This window comes from Nerophis lumbriciformis, linkage group LG21 (genome assembly GCF_033978685.3).
Source record: "Nerophis lumbriciformis linkage group LG21, RoL_Nlum_v2.1, whole genome shotgun sequence".
In the NCBI taxonomy this organism is placed as follows: domain Eukaryota; kingdom Metazoa; phylum Chordata; class Actinopteri; order Syngnathiformes; family Syngnathidae; genus Nerophis; species Nerophis lumbriciformis.
Window position 1 is genome coordinate 16008668 of NC_084568.2, and position 22461 is coordinate 16031128.

General features: G+C 38.6%; 1 protein-coding gene across 2 annotated transcripts in view; it reads left to right on the forward strand.

Moving 5' to 3' along the window:
* The window catches only part of sema6cb (semaphorin 6Cb), a 185240-nt gene that overhangs the window by 22373 nt on the left and 140406 nt on the right, over positions 1-22461 (forward strand). For both annotated transcript variants that reach the window (XM_061982832.1, XM_061982833.1), the window contains exon 2: positions 14290-14353. The gene's annotated coding sequence lies outside the window, so the exon portion shown is untranslated. The remainder of the gene's footprint in view (positions 1-14289; positions 14354-22461) is intronic.

Consider the following 22461-nt stretch of genomic DNA (forward strand, 5'->3'; position numbering starts at 1 on the left):
GCACACCACCAGCAGAAATCATTAAGAAATGAAACTCTGTAGACAATAAAAAGTCGTTGTCGCAATTGTTGGATATGAATTCAAACCATAACCAACCATGCATCACTATAGCTCTTGTCTCAAAGTAAGTGTACTGGGATGACCTGTCACATCAGAATCAGAATCAGAAATGCTTTATTAATCCCCGAGGGGAAATTAAATCACGCTGTGACTTATTTTGAGTTTTTTGGTGTTTTCCCGTGCGTAGTGTTTTAGTTCTTGTCTTGCGCTCCTATTTTGGTGGCTTTTCCTGTTTTGTTGGTATTTTCCTGTAGAAGTTTCATGTCTTCCTTTGAGTGCTATTCCCCGCATCTGCTTTGCTTTAGCAATCAAGAATACTTAAATTGTCGCTATCTTCTTTTGTGTGGACATTGTTGATTGTCATGTCATGTACAAATGTACTTTGTGGACGCCGTCTCTGCTCCACACGCTGTAAGTCTTTGCTGTCGTCCAGCATACTGTTTTTGTTTACTTTGTAGCCAGTTCAGTTTTAGTTTTGTTCTGCATAGCCATCCGTAAGCTTCAATGCCTTTTCTTAGTGGCACTCACTTTTTCTTTATTTTTGGTTTAAGCATTAGATACCTTTTTTACCTGCACGCTGCTTCCCGCTGTCTCCTGCATATTGTAATAACGACAAACCTACGTCGTCTCACACGACCTGTTCCCGACATCTACAAAACAATTGGCTACCGGCTGCCACCTACTGACATGGAAGAGAATAACACGGTTACTCTGCCGAGCTCTAGACAGCACCGACACTAAACAATGGCACATTATTTGCGGATTATAATTACCGTATTTTCCGCACCATAAGGCGCCCTGGGTTAAAAGCCGCGCCTTCAATGAACGGCATATTTCAAAACTTTGTCCACCTATAAGCCGCCCGGTGTTGTAAGCCGCATCTAACTGCGCTAAAGGAATGTCAAAAAAACAGTCAGATAGGTCAGTCAAACTTTAATAATATATTAAAAACCAGCGTTCTAACAACTCTGTTCACTCCCAAAATGTACGCAAATGTGCAATCACAAACATACGTATATCAACATGGACAGAGCTGCGTGAAAAAAGCCACCCGGCCTCTTCGCGTAAACTTAAACTTACCTTAACCACTCGCTCATCTTTTCTTCATCCATCCCTTCGAGTTAGCTTTTTATGATGACGCCGGCTGGAAAGGTCTCTTTTGGCAAGGTCTTCCTTTTGAATATCACCATGGGTGGAAGTTTCATTAGCATGGCAAGCTAGAACCACAGTGAAGGATGACTTCTCATTCCCTGTGGTGCGAATATTCACCGTACGTGCTCCCGTTGTATCCACGGTGCGTTTCACAGGAATATCAGTTGCTGTGAAATAGTAATCCGTGTGTGGATGGAGAGATTGCGTCTTTTCATGAACCGGATCCCTGACGCTTAGTAGGAGCCATTTTGTGGTCTTTACAGATGTAAACACACAAAGGAAATGAAACGTACGGTGATATCCGCGCGCTTTTTCTTCTTCTACGCGAGCGGGTGGTTGCTTACAGTAGAAGAAGAAGCGCTTCCTGTTCTATGGGGGCGGGTGCTTACCTTGGCGGTTGCTTGCGTAGAAGAAGAAGCGCTTCCTGTTCTACCGGGAAAAAAGATGGCGGCTGTTTACCGAAGTTGCGAGATCGAAACTTTATGAAAATGAATCTTAATATTTATTCATATATAAAGCGCACCGGGTTAAAAGGCGCACTGTCAGCTTTTGAGAAAATTTGTGGTTTTTAGGTGCGGCTAATAGTGCGGAAAATACGGTACTGCTTTGCGAAAAATATTTTTAACCCAAATAGGTGAAACTACATAATCTCCCACGGCACACCAGACTGTGTGCCGCAGCACAGTGGTTGCAGAACACTGATGTAGACCACAAGGAAGTGTTTTACATTTAGAAAAAAATAACAATATGACTCCTTTTAATGCGACCTATAATCCGGTGCGCCTTTATATATGAAAAAAGATCAAAAATAGACCATTCATCGGCAGTGCGCCTTATAATCCGGTGCGCCCTATGGTCTAGAAAATACGTTAATATATTTATTTGCTGAGACATTCCTTTAATTTGCGTCGTGTGTTTCATATTGGCGCTTTGGCGGGACGACACGAGCGTGTGTACTCACTGAAGTGTTCCATCTGAGACAACGCAGAAGAAAACACCACATGGATGGATGAAGACGTCTCATCAGCGACTCTTTTACAATCCATCCAAACACTGTCGGGATTTTTAATCAGCTTTTTGTCGGCGTCTTTTGCGAAGGGCTGCGAGCAGTCCCCAGATAACTCTTAAATAATCCCCCAATGATGCCCCCTAACTTCTACTTCTTAGAAAAGTCTTTTTTTTTTCTTTTTTTTTTTTTTTTTTTGGTGATTGATTCGGACTGTATCGCAGAGAAGGGCTTTATCGATAAACCTTGATATTCAGATTTATTAGCGTAATGCTTGCCTATGAAAACAATCAATGTCCGTCTCCAGCCGACGTCGCATCAGCATGCGATGACAGCTCCTTCCTTCTTTTCATCCTGGCTGCTCTCTGACAAGATTCATTCAGGTCATTAGTTCACTGAACTCTAATCGTTAATTTCTCGTAATTATGGATCCAGATGTTCCATCGGCAGCCTCGTTAGGAGGTTTGACGTCATGATGGACCCTCTGTCCTGAAGGAAATAGTGCAGATTGCATTATATCCTAATTAGATCATCACCTTGGTCATAATTAGGGTTGTACGGTATGAGCAGAGGAGCATGTTCTGCAGCGCACAATCACGGAGTACTTGCAAACAGACAGTGTGTAGACAGAAAAGGGAGAACGGACGCATTTTGGCTTGAAAACTAACGATAAAGGTGAAGTTATAACACTGAAACACCCTCAGGAAGAGGTGCTTTAAGACATTGGCCCGCAACCACCGGTCCGGGGACTGGTACCGGTCCGTGGTGCATTTGCAACCGGCCCGCACGGAAACAATAATTAATTTATAAACTACCACATTTTCTCCGACTTCACTTTCGCCTGTCCCACTAAACACACCACTAAGCTTGTTAATAGATGTATGTTACAACTCCTTTGTTGTAGTACACGGGACAGTGCACATTAATGGACATATAAAATGTTTAATGTGCCAGATGGTCTCCTGCTGGCCACACTATGGACTGGACTCTCACTATTATGTTAGATCCACTATGGACTGGACTCTCACTATTATGTTAGATCTACTATGGACTGGACTTTCACAATATTATGCTAGACCCACTCGACGTCCATTGCATCCGGTCTCCCCTAGAAGGGGTGGGGGTCACCCACATATGTGGTCCTCTCCAAGGTTTCTCATAGTCATTCACATCGACGTCCCATTGGGGTTGTGAGTTTTTCCTTGCCCTTTTGTGGGCTCTGTACCGCGGATGTCATTGTGGCTTGTGCAGCCCTTTGAGACACTTGTGATTTAGGGCTATATAAATAAACATTGATTGATTGATTGATTGATTGAGATTGTAGCCAAAGGCTAATTTTTGGGCAGTTTTTTATCTGCCACACGTAGAAATCCGGTCCGTGAAAATAATGCATACATTAAACCGGTGCCTTGTGGAAAAAAGGTTGGGCAACCCTGCTTTAAGACATGGCTAGCTAGCTAGCAGCTAATGTCCAGTCCCAGTTGGCAGTGTTTTATCTACTTCTAAATCACTAATCCTGGTCTCCATGGCGACAAAGTATGTTTCTTACATGTACCATTATCACTGCAGGACGAGGAATAGCTAAACATGCTTCACTACACACCGTAGCTCACTGGTGTCAAAATGTAAACAAACGCCATTGGTGGATCTACACCTAACATCCACTGTATTGATACTATGTACAGGAGCGTATCTAGTCGATACTACTATGATTACAACAGTATTTTTTGGCATCACATCTTTTTTCGTTTTTTTTAACATTTATATTATGTTTATAAAGTCAGGAAATATGTCCCTGGACACGAGGACTTTGAATATGACCAATGTATGATCCTGTAACTACTTTGTATCGGATCGATACCCAAGTTTGTGGTATCATCCAAAACTAATATAAAGTATCAAACAACAGAAAAATAAATGATTATTACATGTTAACAGAAGTGTAGATAGAACATGTTAAAAGAGAAAGTAAGCAGATATTAACAGTAAATGAACAAGTAGATTAATAATTCATTTTCTACCACTTGTCCTTAATAATGTTGACAAAATAATAGAATGGAAAATGACACAATATGTTACTGCATATGTCAGCAGACTAAATTAGGAGCCTTTGTTTGTTTACTTACTACTAAAAGACAAGTTGTCTAGTATGTTCACTTTGTTTATTTAAGGACAAACTTACAATTAGAAACATATGTTTAATGTACCCTAAGATTGTTTTGTTAAAATAAAGCCAATAATGCAATTTTTTTGTGGTCCTCTATATTTAAAAAAGTACTGAAAAGTATCTAAAAAATGTTGGTACCGGGACAACGCTAATCATAATTTCTACAAATGATGACAGTCTGAAGTGGCTTTATTTTATTTGTATTTGTATTTTAATTGTAATTTTAATTTTAATTGTATATATATATATATATTATTTTTTTTTAATTGTATTTATTTATTTTTTATTTTTTATTTGTATTCTTTTATATATATTTATTTTTGTTTAATTTTTTAATTTTTTTTTATTTAAATTTTATTTTTATTAATTTTATTGTATTGTCTTGTATTTTTATTGTATTTTATTGTACTGTATTTAATTTTATTGTGTTGTATTTTATTTTGTTTTGTATTGTATTTATTTTATTACTATTGGAATTGCTGTGTTTTTTTTTCTTCTATACGTTTGGACGCCTTCTTGACGCCCTCAACGTGCGTGAAAAGTCCCCATATTTTGCGGGCACGTTATGTCTGGCAAAAAAAAATCTTACATTTTGTGGGGTCCCGAAAATGAAAATTGGCTCTCTAGCGCCACCTTTTTAAATGGTAAATGGGTTGTACTTCTATAGCCCTTTTCTATCTTTTTTTAAGGAACTCAAAGCGTTTTGGCAGTATTTCCACATTCACCCATTCACACACACATTCACACACTGATGGCGGGAGCTGCCATGCAAGGCGCTAACCAGGACCCATCAGGAGCAAGGGTGAAGTGTCTTTTAAAACAGGAAAATGTAGCCCCCTCCACCAGTTTCACGTATCGACACGAAAGTGGCAGGAGACGTTTATCATGACGGGATGCACATAAAACTCCAAGCGACCCATACTTGAAATTGAACAGTAAGTCGGCCATCTTGGTTTTCCTCTTTACAATTGTCGGTGAACAAAAAGGAGTTGTGTTTTAACAAACTCCTTCCAGGGACTTTGGCCAAATGAGTCGCGGTTACAACGACTGATACGACACATGGAGCTGAGGTTAAATTGCGATCAAATTGTTCCTGCGCCACCATATGTGGGGGTGGCATGGCGCCAAACTTTGCTCCGATGGTTCGCCACTAAACAGGAAACGTTAAAAAAAACCTTGGCTTCACAAATTCAGATGTTGATCTTATTCGGTAGAAGTGATGATGATGACACCCTGAAGTGCCCAAATGTTCTTATCTACTTGTAGTGGGTGGAGCTTAGTGGCGAAAACTGCCCCAGGCCATCACCAATCTGTCATTTTTGCACTTCGGGTGATCAGAGACGGATACTAAACTGATGGGTGGTGATTAAGTTCAAATCTTGATCAGAATTGAGGTAAATGATGACAATCTGAAGTGGCTTTGTTTTTGATTTTTTTTTATTGTATTTTATTTTCCAAGCAGTGGAGCAAGCGCGGCCTTTTTTTATTAGACGACGTAATGAACCATCTGACTGAATATCCCCGAGTCCATTTGCGCAGCGGCAGTCCTGCAACATCGCTTTGTCTCCGCTGGCATCCTCCATGATGATTTTTATTTATTTATTTTTTTTACCCGGTTTCCTTCTCGCTTACATTAGCATGATAATGGTCCTGGGGGAGGGGAGGGGGCGGGACGGGGATGCAAAGTGGTGAAGAGGCGAGTGCACTTATTGCGGCGCTGAATGCGCCATCAGTTAAACTAACAGCCCGAATTCCGACATTCATCTCCGCTATCATGGACCGCCTGTCACTTGCACGGGGAAGCTCGAGGCCAAATTATGGGCCGCGCCGTGCTCCTCCCGAGTCCCCGCGCCTCCCCCGGTGTAATTACGCTATGCTAATTTTGACCCCCCGTACGCTTTCCATGGCAGGAACAAGGGTTCCCGACGCCTCTCATGTCAGCGTCGGCTGACGGGAAATGAATAAATGTGTTAGCGGAGCACCGCTGCCCTCGGTGGAAGTGGGGCTGGGGCTGGGGTGGCCTTGAATTGGGCAGGAACCACATGTCATCTAGGAGAGTGGCCACGCCCCCTTTTCCCTGGACGGACAGCGGTCATTGTCAGCCATTTTTCTTAGTCAGCAACACGCGGGGCCGCATTTTTGACATTCCTCGGCCATCGCAAACACGGAGACCATGAACAAGGTCCTCCACGGTGGATCCCTTTCCCGTTCATGTAAACAGAAACGTTTAAGCTTTCAGCAGGGGTGTCAAACTCATTTTAAATTGGGGGCCACGTGGAGAAAAATCTACTCCCAAGTGGGCCGAACTGGTGAAATCACGGCACGATAACTTAAAAACAAAGTTATCTTTGTTTAAAAATAGAACAACATATTGGAAATGTACAAATCATAATGTTGTTGGTTTTTTTTACACTTACATGTTGCGGTTAATAGTATTCTATCTTTATTTGTCATTATTTATATTTTATTTCTATTTATATATAGAGATGTCCGATAATATCGGACTGCCAATATTATCGGCCGATAAATGCTTTAAAATGTGATATCGGAAATTCTCGGTATATCTGTTTCAAAAAGTAAAATGTATGACTTTTTAAAACGCCGCTGTGTACACGGACGTGGGGAGAAGTACAGAGCGCCAATAAACCTTAAAGGCACTGCCTTTGTGTGCCGGCCCAATCACATACAATCTACAGCTTTTCACACACACAAGTGAATGCAACGCATACTTGGTCAACAGCCATACAGGTCACACAGAGTGGCCGTATAAACAACTTTAACACTGTTACAAATATGCGCCACACTGGGAACCCACACCAAACAAGAATGACAAACACATTTCGGGAGAACATCCGCACCGTAACACAACATAAACACAACAGAACAAATACCCAGAACCCTTTGCAGCACTAACTCTTCCGGGACGCTACAATGTACACACACACCCCCCCGCCCCCCACCCCAACCCCGCCCACCTCAACCTCCTCATGCTCTCAGGGAGAGCATGTCCCAAATTCCAAGCTGCTGTTTTGAGGCATGTTAAAAAAAAATAATGCACTTTGTGACTTCAATAATAAATATGGCAGTGCCATGTTGGCATTTTTTTCCATAACTTGAGTTGATTTATTTTGGAAAACCTTGTTACATTGTTTAATGCATCCAGCGGGGCATCACAACAAAATTAGGCATAATAATGTGTTAATTCCACGACTGTATATATCGGTATCGGTTGATATCGGAATCGGTAATTAAGAATTGGACAATATCGGAATATCGGCAAAAAAGCCATTATCGGACATCTCTATTTATATATATTGGTGTTAATTTTCAATCTATCAAGGTAAGAAAACTATATCAAAATCTAATTACAGGATGTTATTTATGTAGTTGGATCATTTTCTTTAAATGATGCACATCATGTGGTTTATTTTGTACATATGTAGCATCATCTACAAAGATACAAAGAATTGCCATTGCGACATCCAGTGGAACATTTAGAACAGCAGTTTCTTTCATTCAAAATTTTCAGGTTAATTTCTATACTTGGCAAACTCATCCCGCGGGCCGGATACAACCTGTTCGCGGGCCTGATCTGGCCCTCGGGACGTACGTTTGGCACGCCTGGCTTTAAGTCTCTGACTTTGTTTTCTTGCGCTAAAACAGCCCGATTCACCAAATGGTTTCTACTTTTCACGCTTCTATGTGGTGTACACTATTTGGAATAACCTCGGGGTCGCTTCAGCTAGTTTACCTGTGCGAGGAAGAGAATGCTACATGCTAATAATACAGAGGTACCCAACCACTGGACTAGTACCGGTCCGTGACGCATTAGCTGCCGGGCTGCACAGAAACAATATATATACTGTATTTTCCAGGCTATAAAGTGCAACGGTAAAGAATCTGCACCCACTAAATATCAGGGGGAAAAAAATATTCCGCTATAAGCCGCTGATATATACGTTGTGAAATGAGTTATTTACACATAAAGATTACACATACCTTTAATTGTTTCCTAACGGTGCCTGTAACACGGCAGTAAAACAAAACAGAAGTCATCGTCATGGACCCACTAGCTGCGGAAGCTAGCTCTCCAATCAGCTAAACAGACAAGTGTGCATAAAAACACTCCTTCACAAATGAGAGGGTTTAGTAAGTATGAATAGTTTTAGTTATATTGCAAAACTTACAGCCGTTGCTTGTAGTGGTGAATGAAGAATCTATACGGGTAAAAACGCTATGGACAGAGTTTACTTATATGACCCAATTCAAACAACCTTCCCTAGTCATGGTGCAGAGAAAAACAAATTCAACCAGCAAAACAATTCAACAAACATGGTCCCACATAACACATCCTGCTCATTGATTCTGGTGGATATTATAATAAACGTCCAATCAGCGTAAAAAAATCTAAACTACGGCCGTTTAAATCCATTACAAGGGATGATGGGAAATTTGCAAAACATTCTCTCCACACTTATTCATGTATGGCGCATTTTAGCTTGCCGTGATATTTCTGATTGATTAAAAAACTTAGAGGTTGTCACGGAAGTAAACAAGGTATATATTACATATTTTTAATAACCAATTTTAATAAATATATATCCATTATATTATTATTTGTAATTGTGTGTGTGTGTGTGTGTGTGTGTGTGTGTGTGTGTACGTGTGTGTGTACGTGTATACACATATTATATACATATGTATGTGTATATATACAGTACATACAGTATGCAATGTATATACAGTATGTGTGTGTAATAATTAATTATATATCCATTATGTACTGTATATACGTGTGTGTGTGTGTGTGTGTGTGTGTGTGTGTGTGTGTGTGTACATATGTACTATATGTGTATATATATTAATACTTAGTTACTTGCACGCTTATTTCAAGCCCAATGCGGCCCCCCCAGTCAAAAAGTGTGGACACCCCTGGTATATGTAATGTAGTAACTGGTACATTCATAACATGTGATATTTTGCTCATTTTAAGCATTCAATGGCATATTAATTTCACAGACTCATCAAAAAGTTAGCTTTTTCCTTCAATAACAACACTACTAAACATGGCAGACGTCATGAGAGACAACAAAGACTACTTTGGGACAAATGATGATCCAGAAACCTAAAGCATCATGTAGCAGTATTGCTAAGTGCTAACCAAGATATGCAAACAATGAACATAACTAAACAATCACTCACTGTACAATGTCTGCTCTTACTGTACAATGTCTGGGATGTTTATATATTCCCGTTGAGATGAAGAATTAATCATAATCCTCACAAAGGGTTAAAAAAAATGTCTCAATTGAGCATTTTTTCGTGTCTTTCTGGCCATCGCCTGGTCTAAGTTGGATGTCAAAGTTGACCAAGTTGTGGGTTAATGTCCACAACTTTCTTCTATCCAGGTGAGAGGCATGATTTATAATCTAGAATTTACTTCCCCGGTTATGTTTGTGCGTGCGTGCAAAGCTAGAAAAAAACACAAGCCACGCACTGCAAGCCTGTCCTCACGGTCGAGATGTTTTTCCAACAAGAATCCACACACTCTCACTGCGTCATTGGTTAGTCAGCAGACTTTGCCAGGTCACATGACCCAGCCCGAAGTAAAACATCCTGATCCAATCAACAATCCTTCTCTTTGCCGCTGCTCCAAGTTGCGGTTTGGAGGTTGTGGTCTTGAAAGAGGCAAAGCTCCCCGGATGATGGACGACACGTTGAATCCTCGCGGGTCCAACTTGGTCGACCGCTTCTTGGTTCTGCTACAAAGCAAACACGTTCCTGTGCGCTGCGAGGCAGACTGGGGACTGGAAACTTCTGGAAGCTGCTAGTTCTGCACACCAGGTCTCGTCTTCCTGGTTGAGGTTTCATGTTTGGGTGCGAACCAAGCTTGTTTTCTCTCCACCACGTAAACCGATCCAAGCATTTGCTTTGGCCCGAACGGGCCTTCTCCAGCATGCGGCGAGCAGCCGGCTAATCCGGACTATGACTTCTCCGGTCGCTGGTCTGGGTCTTGCTACTTGGAATTGGCTGCTCTTGAGGTCAGAACCTCCATCATCGACGTTTGTGTGAGTGGCGGTGTGTCCTGCTGGCAATCCAAGCGGCTGGCCGCTCCTCACTGCGTCTTCCAGAAAGGTTAATGGAAGACCGTGACCCATCTTTGGCTCTGTCGTGCCCAGTGCTGGCGCCCCACGAGCACACTGCAACAATTTGTCACGTTTGGCAAAAATCATTTGACATAAACCCCAACTGGAACATCTTTGTAGCGTTGAAAGCTGAGTTCAAAGTGCAAGAAAGACTAGGATTAAGATTGTGATTTTTCGAGCACAATGTGCTTATGTTTTTCAATTGTTACGATTATTCTGATTATTGTTCCTCTGACTGTTATCCTCATACTCTCCATTTTATGGCCTTTGGAAGAGACTTGCATAGTCCTGGGCCGATATCTATCCGCCGATAAATGAAAATTAAGCCGGTAAATTTTCCAGCGTCGATAAATCGGTTTCAGCAGTTGCAGGCTTTTGTGCCCTGGCGGAATGAAACGAAGGGGGTGAATCATCTCGTCCTTCATCAAGTGTCTTGGACTCTTTGTGAGGCGAGGCGGGGCCGCGGATCTTACGTTCATCAGAATCAGAAATACTTAATTAATCTCTGAGGTGAAATTAAGATTTTTAGCACAATCCCATTCAAGAGCAGACAAAAATTACAGGGAGACAGAACAGGATCGCTGACGGGTCTGCCAACTTCTGGCACCCCTTACAAAAAAGGTCACTCTTTTGCACCGGTTTCTGCGGCTGCGGGTATTCGTGCAACAAAAACGGTAGTCATGATAACCGCTTTGAAAACTCCCGACGTTTAGTATTACCGTATTAAATTAAAATGATCAAAGAGCCGCCATTCATAACTTATACGGACGGACTGACTGGCGCTAGTTTGCTAGCTAGCTTAAATTGCTAACATGTAAACAACAGACATTGACGTCTTTCCCCAATCTAAACTCGTGCAAACACATTGCTGTTTAAACAAGTGAGCTACAGTATTCACATCAAACATAAAGGACGTGCTGTTTTTGCACAAAGTGATCGATAAACTCGACAGTGTCAATGAAACAGACGGACACAAACTCCATTCAACAGGAAGTGAACTCGCGGGACGTCATAAATCGGAAGTGAAACAAATTTACAGTAAAAGAAAAACACAAATAAAAATAATATGGCTCTTATGAAGCCAGGAAGATATTTGTTTCCTCTGCCAATAAAGTGTATTGTGTTAATTTATTTTAGTTATTAAGAGAATACAACCAAAATTGAAGTGTGTGTTAAAGTACTTTTTGAGCACATTCAACATTACCACAATAACAATGATAATCGTGATACATTTTGGTCAACATAACTTTATTAAGCCTTTTTTAGAATGGTTTTGGTTGTGTATATTTGAGGGCTCCCCACCCTCTGACAGAACTTATTTTATTGATATGGTTGCGATGTTTATATTCAATTGCAAAATGTTGCTTACAGACAGTATATTTTATTTTTATTTTTTGTTTTTTATTTAACTTGAATATTTAAATGTTTACATTTCAATCACAACGTTAAAATAGACAAGAAATACATGTTAATTGCATTTGAAATGATATACTTCCGTTATTATTATGTATTGTCATTATAACGGTGGTTAGTTTGGTCTCCAAAAAATAATGGCAATGATATCGTTTATCGGCAATAATTTGTAGGTCAATGTTTCACCCAGCGAAATTTGACTGGCTGTGCTGGAGTCAACGGGAACACATAGCAATAAGTGGAAAAATGGTCGCCGACTTAAATTAATAGACGTCCTCACAAATATTAATATGAAGCAGTAAATGCACTGACGAAAAACTGAATTTTATGTCCTTGTCTTGATCTTTTTTATGTTGCCGCCGCCTCCCCCTCTCGAGAACTGAACGGTTTATAATATTAATAAAGGACACGCCGCACCCTGGTCACAGACTCTTAGAACTGCCGCCATCAGGCAGACTTTAGAGCGATGACAACAAAAACCAGCAGACTGCAAACACAGTTTTTTTGCTACTACTGTGAAGCGGTGAAGTCCTGCCAGATTCCTCTAAAAAAATCTGTGCAAGTCTGAAATGGGACACTGCCAACTATTTATGTTGGTGCATTTGAAATACTGACTCTTGAAATAACAATCCATGCATACCTGTAACAAGCCGTGTGTGTGTGTGTGTGTGTGTGTGTGTGTGTGTGTGTGTGTGTGTGTGTGTGTGTGTGTGTGTGTGTGTGTGTGTGTGTGTGTGTGTGTGTGTGTGTGTGTGTGTGTGGTTTGCCTGAAGCATTTCTACACAGTTTTTTTCTGATTATTAGTGCAGTATGATCAACAAATAGGTAGCAAAGTCATTAGTAAATCGTATTGCAACCCCCCCGCCAAACAAAACACTAGAACGTATTAAAAGGGACTACTTGTAATATTTTAACTGACAATAATTGTATAATAATTATGTTGTATTTTAGTGTTCTGTCTGTATTGTGTGTGTGTGTGTGTGTGTGTGTGTGTGTGTGTGTGTGTGTGTGTGTGTGTGTGCGACCCAGGACGGGTACTTAATTGGTACTTTTTCAAGGCACCGACCGAATTTCGTTGGGACTATCCACTGCTTTAAACTACATACATGTGGTTTAAAACTGACTTTGGAACAACGTTGCAAAATAGTTGTATTTGTAAATTGAGACAACATTGATGTCTAACGTTGGATCAACGTTGTTGGTTGGGAAAATTACCAAATTTCAATGGTCAAATCAAGGTCACAACCTGGCAGTGAATAAATGTTGTCAAAAAGCATGTTGTTTCAACGTTGTATTTGTTGTTGTAGAATATTGGTTGGGAAATGACCAAATTTCAATGGTCAAATCAACATCAGAACCCAACATTGAATAAACGTCGTCAAAAAGTATGTTGTTTTAACGTTGTATTGGTGTTGTAGAATATTGTTTGGGAAATGACCGAATTTTTGTTTCTTCTGACATCACATAGACAAAGATAAGACCTGGAGGAAAGTTCTGTGGTCAGATGAAACAAAAAATTGAGCTGTTTGGTCAAATACAACTATTTTGCAGCGTTGTTTCAAAGTCAGTTTTAAAGGACATGTACGTATATACAATGTTGTATCAATGTTTTGCGCTGCTGGGATAAAATGACGTGGCAGGCCAGATTTGGCTTTGAGTTTGACGCATGTGTCCTATACAGTACTGCTATTTAATGTCTTGGAAGTGCAACTGCATTGCAAATGAGACTCAAATGGAATAATAAAAGAAGATATAACAACAGGATAGCACATTTTTAAACATTACATTAAAAAATACTATTTAAATATCGATTAGTTCACATTTATTAACACAAAGTACCAGAAATTGATACCGTATCGGCTCAAACATAAAGGTACCCATCCCAATGTGTGACTGTTTTCATGACTCTCATTAATTTTAGTTATTTTCATTTGTATTGCACTGATAGACAGGACTTATTTTGGTTGTTCACGATGACAATAACAGGATTCTATTCTATTTTATTTGGAGTAACCTGACATCGCAGTGTTTTAGTTTTCAGCGTGTCAGCACTGTTTGATGAGCTCGGTGCTTTTGTGTACGTGTTGTGTTTTCACTGGTGGTCATGCAACAGGACAAAGACTGCGTTGAGTATGGACTGCATTGCGTTTAGTCTTGTGATTCCAACAAGAACTTTCTAGAAGGACAGCATATAAACTTGCTCCTGTGTCCGTTTGTCTGCTTTTTTTTTTTTTTTTTTTTAAACACGCTTTATGACAAAACCAGATTCACACGCACGTGTTGTCTCTGGCTCCTCCCGGCTTTTATAGCAGAAAACTTGACATGAACTTATTTTTCCTCCACAGGACCTGCCGCTGCTGCATGGTGTCACCTGCTCATGGGCTAGATGCTAAGATAAACTAAGCTAAGGTAAGGTCATGTCGCATTTTTTTCAAAGTGAAATGATGTTTTATTATTGCCGAGCATCCGTAGTGAGGCTCTTTGGGTTCACTTCCTGCGCCTGAAGACAAGCTTGTTGCTTTGGAGAGACCATCTTGTTGCTCATGTTGTTGTCGTGAGATGATCAAAGTACAATTAGTCTTTGCCTGCTTTGCTTAAAGTTGCACGAGCACAGTTCTACTAGGGGTGCACAAAAAATCGATTCACATCTGAATCGTGATTGTTATTTATCTCGATTCTAAATTGATCCATAATTTTCAATCTATAAATTTCTAAACGTTTTAATGCCATCTTCATGCAACCAAAAGGAGCTTTTCTAACCTGCACCCTGTTTTGAATCAAGAATGGATTTTCAATAGAATCGTTACCTCAGAGATCGGATCGTTAGGTTCCCAAAGATTCACATCCCTAATTTCTACGTTTTAGATCAGGGGTCGCCAACCAGTCAATCTTGGGGACCCTACCAGTCAATCGAAAATCGTTAGTAGAATAAATATGACATCGACGACACCCCCACCTGATGAATGACTAACAGACCCGCAAACAGGCACACACTTTAACCCAAGGGTCACCAACGCGGTGCCCGCAGGCACCAGGTAGCCCATAAGGACCAGATGAGTAGCCCGCTGGCCTGTTCTAAAAATAGCTCAAATAGCAGCACTTACCAGTGAGCTGCCTCTATTTTTTAAATTGTATTTATTTGCTAGCAAGCTGGTCTCGCTTTGCTCGACATTTTTAATTCTAAGAGAGACAAAACTCAAATAGAATTTGAAAATCCAAGAAAATATTTTAAAGACTTGGTCTTCACTAACTGACAAAGAAACAGATAACAGATTTGGTGCCCAGTTCAATGTGTGACATGATTTATTTAAAAATTTGAGAGTTGACTTTTGTATTTTACATGAGTTATTATTTGTACAAACATGGTGCAAAATAATTCATGATTTGTTAAAAAATGTTAGTGGCTAGCTCGTTAAAATGGGATATTGTGATTTCTCAAGACTTAGAAGTGATCATTTGAAAATGTTCAATTTGAAAAATGTGCACTTAATTATAGTGTTGCATATTGATATTTATCTGTTTCTATATATATTTATTGTGAGAAATCATTAAGATGATCAGTGTTTCCACAAATATAAATATCATTAATTGTTAATAATAACATAGAGTTAAAGGTAAAGTGAGCAAATTGGCTATTTCTGGACATTTATTTAAGTGTGTATCAAACTGGTAGCCCCTGCGATGAGGTGGCGACTTGTCCAGGGCGTACCCCGCCTTCTGCCCGATTGTAGCTGAGATAGGCTCCAGCGCCCCCCACGTCCCCAAAGGGAATAAGCGATAGAAAATGGATGGATGGAAACTGGTAGCCCTTCGCATTAATCAGTACCCAAGAAGTAGCTCTTGGTTTCAAAAAGGTTGGTGACCCCTGCTTTAACCCCTCGCCTCTCTCACTTCTGCCTCGCATCCTACAACAAACCCCCCACCCCCCAGTATGATGATTCTATGTGTCTACATTAAAACATTCTTGTTCATACTGCATTAGTATATGATAATTTTATACTTTCATGCAGAGAGGGAACTCAGAACTAAGTTGATTTACCAAAAGTGTATTTATTAAACAGTTAAGCAGTGGCACAAACATTCATGTCATTTCCAAAAACATAAGTGCAAGATTGTCAGAGACCTTTTAAAACAAGCTGTGAGTGCACTTTTGTGCATGATGTCACTAAGATGACATATCAAAACAACACTTTTTGTACAGAACGCAACTACAATAGTTTAAAACAAATAAAGTGCACTTTTGTGCATGATGTCACACAAGATATTTCAATAACTGTCAAATAAAAATGAGCTGCATAATAGGAAATCCATTAGTGTATGTCCTTCGCTATGTGGTAGGTTCCTGCGGACGTTATCTCCTTATGTTGTCAACTCTTTTTTTTCATACAGTGTTGATGTGGAAATGGTTGCTTGGGCATTTTGTTGGTGTGGCACCGAACTGAGATGTTGACATGCGGAGTTTCAAGCACTCTTCATTCTCTAGCAGGTGACTTTTCAAATGATGCTACAAATTAGTAGTGCTGTTACGTTTTTGCCGCATACTTGACATATTGCGGTTGTCTGTTCAACATCTTGCCGCTTGAAGCCAAACCACCGCCAGACTATGGACCCCGTGCTGTTTTTGTTGGGAATTAATTCTTCCTTCATTTGTTACCAGATTTGCACCTTCTTTCTCTCGTATTACCACTCGCACCACTCCGCTAGCACCTGCCACAGCTAACGTTACCCATGCTGATGCTTGAGAGTGTGTGACGTTGCACGCGTGACAGAATGTGACGTATGTAAGAAGGTGCGCTTGTTTTTATGTCTCTGTGAGGAGAGACAAGAAAGAGTGAGAAACGCCTGTAGTATAATGCCCCGCAGCTAAAAGCAACTGCGTGAAAGCGTATACTCAAATATCACGATATAGTCATTTTCTATATCGCACAGAGACAAACCTGCGATATATTGAGTATATATATCGCCCAGCCCTAGTTCATTCATAGTTTTGATGTGACAATCTACAATGTAAATAGTCATGAAAATAAAGAAATCTCATTGAATGAGGTGTGTCCAAACTTTTAGCCCGTACTGTACATATATCCGTACATGTGTACGGATATATGTACTTACATATGTACTTATCCATCCATCAATTTTACGTATTTATGTATATATGTACGTATATGTGTACGTGTATATGTATATGTGTACGTATATATGTACGTACTGTATATATGTATATAAGTACGTATATGTGTACGTGTATATGTATATGTGTACGTATATATGTACGTACTGTATATATGTATGTACGTATATACTGTATGTACATATGTATGTATATATGTACGTATAAGTATTTATACGCATATATGTATGTATATATATGTATTTATATATGTACATATGTGTTCATATGTATGTGTGTATGTATGTGTATGTATGTATATATATATGTATGTGTATATGTATATATATATATATATGTGTATATATATATGTATATGTGTGTGTGTATATATATATATATATAGGTGTATGTATATATATATATAGGTGTATGTATATGTGTGTATATATATATATATATATAGGTATATGCATATATATGTGTATATATGTATGTATATATATATGTATATATATATATATATAGGTATATGTATGTATATGTATATATATATATAGGTATATGTATGTATATGTATATATATATGTATATGTATATATATATATATATGTATATATGTATGTATGTATATGTATATATATATATATATGTATATATGTATGTGTATATATATATGTGTGTATATATATATATATATATATATATATATATATATATATATATATATCAATCAATGTTTATTTATATAGCCCTAAATCACAAGTGTCTCAAAGGGCTGTACAAGCCACAACGACATCCTCGGTACAAAGCCCACATAAGGGCAAGGAAAAACTCACCCCAGTGGGACGTCGATGTGAATGACTATATATATATATATATATATATATATATATATATATATATATATATATGTATGTATATGTATGTATGTATATGTATGTATATATATATATATATATATATATATATATATATATATATATATAATGTGTATATATATATATATATAATGTGTATATATATATGTATGTATGTATATATGTATATATATATATATGTATATATATATATATATATATATATATGTATATATATATATATATATGTATATATATATGTATATATATATATATATATGTATATATATATATATATGTATGTATATATATATGTATATATATATATATATATATATATGTATATATATATATATATATATATATGTATATATATATATATATATATATGTATATATATATATATATATATATATATATATATATACATATATATATATATATATATATATATATATACATATATATATATATATATATATATATATATATGTATACATATATATATATATATATATATATATGTATATATATATATGTATGTATATGTATATATATATGTATATGTATATGTATATGTATATGTATATATGTATGTATATATATATGTATATATATATGTATGTATGTATGTATGTATGTGTATATATATATATATATATATATATATGTATATATATATATATATGTGTATGTATATATATATATATATTTATATATATATATATATGTGTATGTATATATTGCATTGGTTTTGGCTGAGAAAAAGGATCTTGGGCTGGAAAAGGTTTGTGACCGCTGTTGTAGATGAAGTGTCTGGACTTTGAGTTAAAGTTGAAGGATTTTAATTTCTGTGTCCAGGGTGTACACCGCCTTCCACCCAAATGCAGCTGAGATAGGCTCCAGCACCCCCCGCTACCCTGGAAGGGACAAGCGGTAGTAAATGGATTTATTGATTTTTCAAAATTCAACCAATCACAATTTATTTTCATAGCCTTAAATCACAAGTGTCTCAAAGGGCTTCATAAACAACAACATCCCCTAAACTCCAAAAGCCTGAGGTGAGAAAAAGAAGACATTCATAGTCAGGGAGAATAAGAATCGCAATTCGGATGTGTATCCATTTTTTGGTGCACTCCTAAAGGTCTGGTGGGCTCTTTGTTTGCAGTGTTGTTAGCATTTAGAAGGCTGCACAAGTCTTCTATCTCTCTTTCTCTCTCTCTCTCTCTGTGTGTGTGTGTGTGTGTGTGTGTGTGTGTGTGTTTTTGCGTTTCTTGTGTTTCGGAACGTCTCCTTTTGTCACGAGAGCGCTGAGGTCAAAGGTCGCGCTGCTGTGACGTCGGCGGTCTCGCTGTCACACGTGTGGTGCGGCGCGGACCGGCAGCCTGTTGCCGTCGGCAGCCTACGCGGGGACGGCTAGCAGAGCGCGGGGTCAGTGAGCACCGATGACAGGTCGCCCCGCGGGATGATGGGAAGCAGATGGCGGGCTGCACGGCGCCTGCTGGGACCTTCAACGCTGCCTCAAAGTGAGGACGAGTGAAGTTGTTGCTGATGCTCACGTCGTTTTCTCATAGATGATGACAATAATAAATGTCTTTATTTACTGGCGACATTGTAATTAAGTATGGAGGCGACACCTGACCTATCATTGGTTAGGAGGCTGTGGAATGTGGAGAGTTTCGGCCAATAGGAGATGAATGTAGATTCTTCGTGTGCACAACCTGATACTTGTACATACGTTTGGAATGATCGCTTTTTTTTAAAAGTATGGAATTTTGAAAAAATATGGAAAAAATATATACAATATTGGTTTTACTTTTAGACGTACCTGCATGTTAGCTTTGTTATCAGCGTCAACATGTTCTCAGTACATTGCACCATTTTACAACTTTATTCCACTTTTTGTATTTTTTTAAATTAATTTTGATATTGTTTTAAGAATGCGCAATTTGGACACCCCTGCTGTAAAAGAAAACACATGACTAGTTTTGCGTGTCAGATTTCTCGAGGCTAATTTTTTAATTTCTTTGAATTTACACTCTTGTCACATCAAACAAATAAAACATGTACATATCATTAGCACACACATTTGTACAATCCCGTCCTAGAGAAATATGTCATTTAAAGGTATATTCTGCTGCATGATCAACTAGGAACATATTTGTTTGCGTTTATAGGTATTTCTATACATTTTATGCACCATTGTAATGTGTATTTATGTAAAGGAGGCCACCCAGTGTGTTCGGGCCACTTGTACGTTAGTAAACCGTACTCCCTGACGACCTCAAGAGCAGTACTGGCCATCTGGTTGATAGCCCAGGCTTTTAGCACGGTAGCTAGCACGCTCGTCTCTCTCATGCCATGCGACCCAGGAACAAGTCCTGAGCGGAATGGGGGAAAAAACAGGGACTGAACCAAGTGAAACTTGCCAAGGGACATGTAAGCAAATATTAACATTGCTGTATGTATACTTTTGACCCAGCAGATTTGCTCACATTTTCAGTAGACTCATAATAAATTCATAAAAGAACATGCATATATGCATACATATGTATATATATGCGTATATATGTGTGCAGTGTTGGGTTAGTTACTGAAAACCAGTAACTAGTTACAGTTACTAGTTACTTTATTTCGAAAGTAACTCAGTTACTTACACCAAAAAGTAATGCGTTACTGTGAAAAGTAACTATTTAGTTACTACTTCTACTTCTTTTTTTTAAAGCTCCCATTAATGCCCTTTTAGCCTTAATTTCAGTACTGTTATTGCACTGGAGAATAATACAATGTGTTGATCAACTTGACATGCATTTGCATCACTGAACTCTGCTAAGCAATGTGGTCTACATACAACACACAAAGACAAAGATATGTTTCAAAGGGCCAATTTATTTCAGTCCAGAACAAATTGACAAAACTATTTTAAATAGCTGCAACATAACCAGTGTTGGGTTAGTTACTGAAAACCAGTAACTAGTTAGTTACTAGTTACTTTATTTCAAAAGTAACTCAGTTACTAACTCAGTTACTTACACCAAAAAGTAATGCGTTACTGTGAAAAGTAACTATTTAGTTACTTATTTTTTTCTCCTTTTTTTTAAGGCTCCCATTAATGCCCTTTTAGCCTTCGTTTCAGTACTGTTATGGCACTGGAGAATAATACAATGTGTTGATCAACTTGACATGCATTTGCATCACTGAACTCTGCTAAGCAATGTGGTCTACATACAACACACAAAGACAAAGATATGTTTCAAAGGGCCAATTTATTTCAGGCCACAACAAATTGACAAAACTATTTGAAATAGCTGCAACATAACATACATAACTAACAAACCGCATAATAACATAGCTGTAAAGCTGGCTTCACCCAAGGAAGGCACACATGACATACACAAAGCCTAATCAGGCATTTTTTTTCTCTCAAGGAATTGTGAAATAAAATGTATTCAGGAGATCAACACTGTAGTGAAGCCCAGAAGACTCTACACATTTCCCCAGTTTTAGTTTAGAGAAAATGAAAGATTGGCCTGGCCCACTAGCATCCCTCTTTATGTTTGTGAACTTTATAGTCTATACATTTAGAGTGATGTGATAATCAAACACTCTAGAAGTCTAGAATGAAATAGTATATAAGAGAATTGACAGTGTGTACCTTCAATGATGAGCAGAGGCAGAGTTTGGAGTGTTTTCTTTAGCTCGCTTTCCATGTTTATGTACTCACTGTCCAGGTACTTGGAACATGTTTTCTGTGCCATTTGTTGTTTGACGCCGGTATCATGCTATTTAGCTGCCAGAAAACGGGTGACTCCACTGTAGAAATAGCCTGCATGTCTTCTAGCACATACGCTGCAATGGCTCTATCAATGTTGTCCTGGCTAGCATTGCCTCCATTAAAATCCTTAGGTGGAGGTGAAGTGGCATCGGAGTCTGTGTCTCTCTTTACTAGCTTCGTCAAAGCATGTTGCTTATGTGGCGTGGCGAAGTTGGGAGAGTGGCCGTGCCAGCAATCTGAGGGTTACTGGTTCAATCCCCACCTTCTACCATCCTAGTCACGTCCGTTGTGTCCTTGAGCAAGACACTTTAACCTTGCTCCTGATGGGTCCTGGTTAGTGCCTTGCATGGCAGCTCCCGCCATCAGTGTGTGAATGTGTGTGTGAATGGGTGAATGTGGAAATAGTGTCAAAGCGCTTTGAGTTCCTGAAAAAGGTAGAAAAGCTATACAAGTATAACCCATTTAACATTTATGTAGCTGTTTCAGCAGATTTGAATTGCTGTTTTGGGCAGTATTCCCGGGTGCGGTCACTGTTGCTACTCACTGCTCCCCTCACCTCCCAGGGGGTGATCAAGGGTGATGGGTTAAATGCAGAGAATAATTTCACCACACCTAGTGTGTGTGTGACAATCATTGTCACTTTAACTTTAAGTAGATGGGATCTTTGATCCAAGACACAACTTACATTTAACTAAAATGTTATTTTCTTTGTGCTCGACAAAAGAAAAGTAGTGACAATGTATCCATGTTAAGAACCTCGACTTCTGGCTTC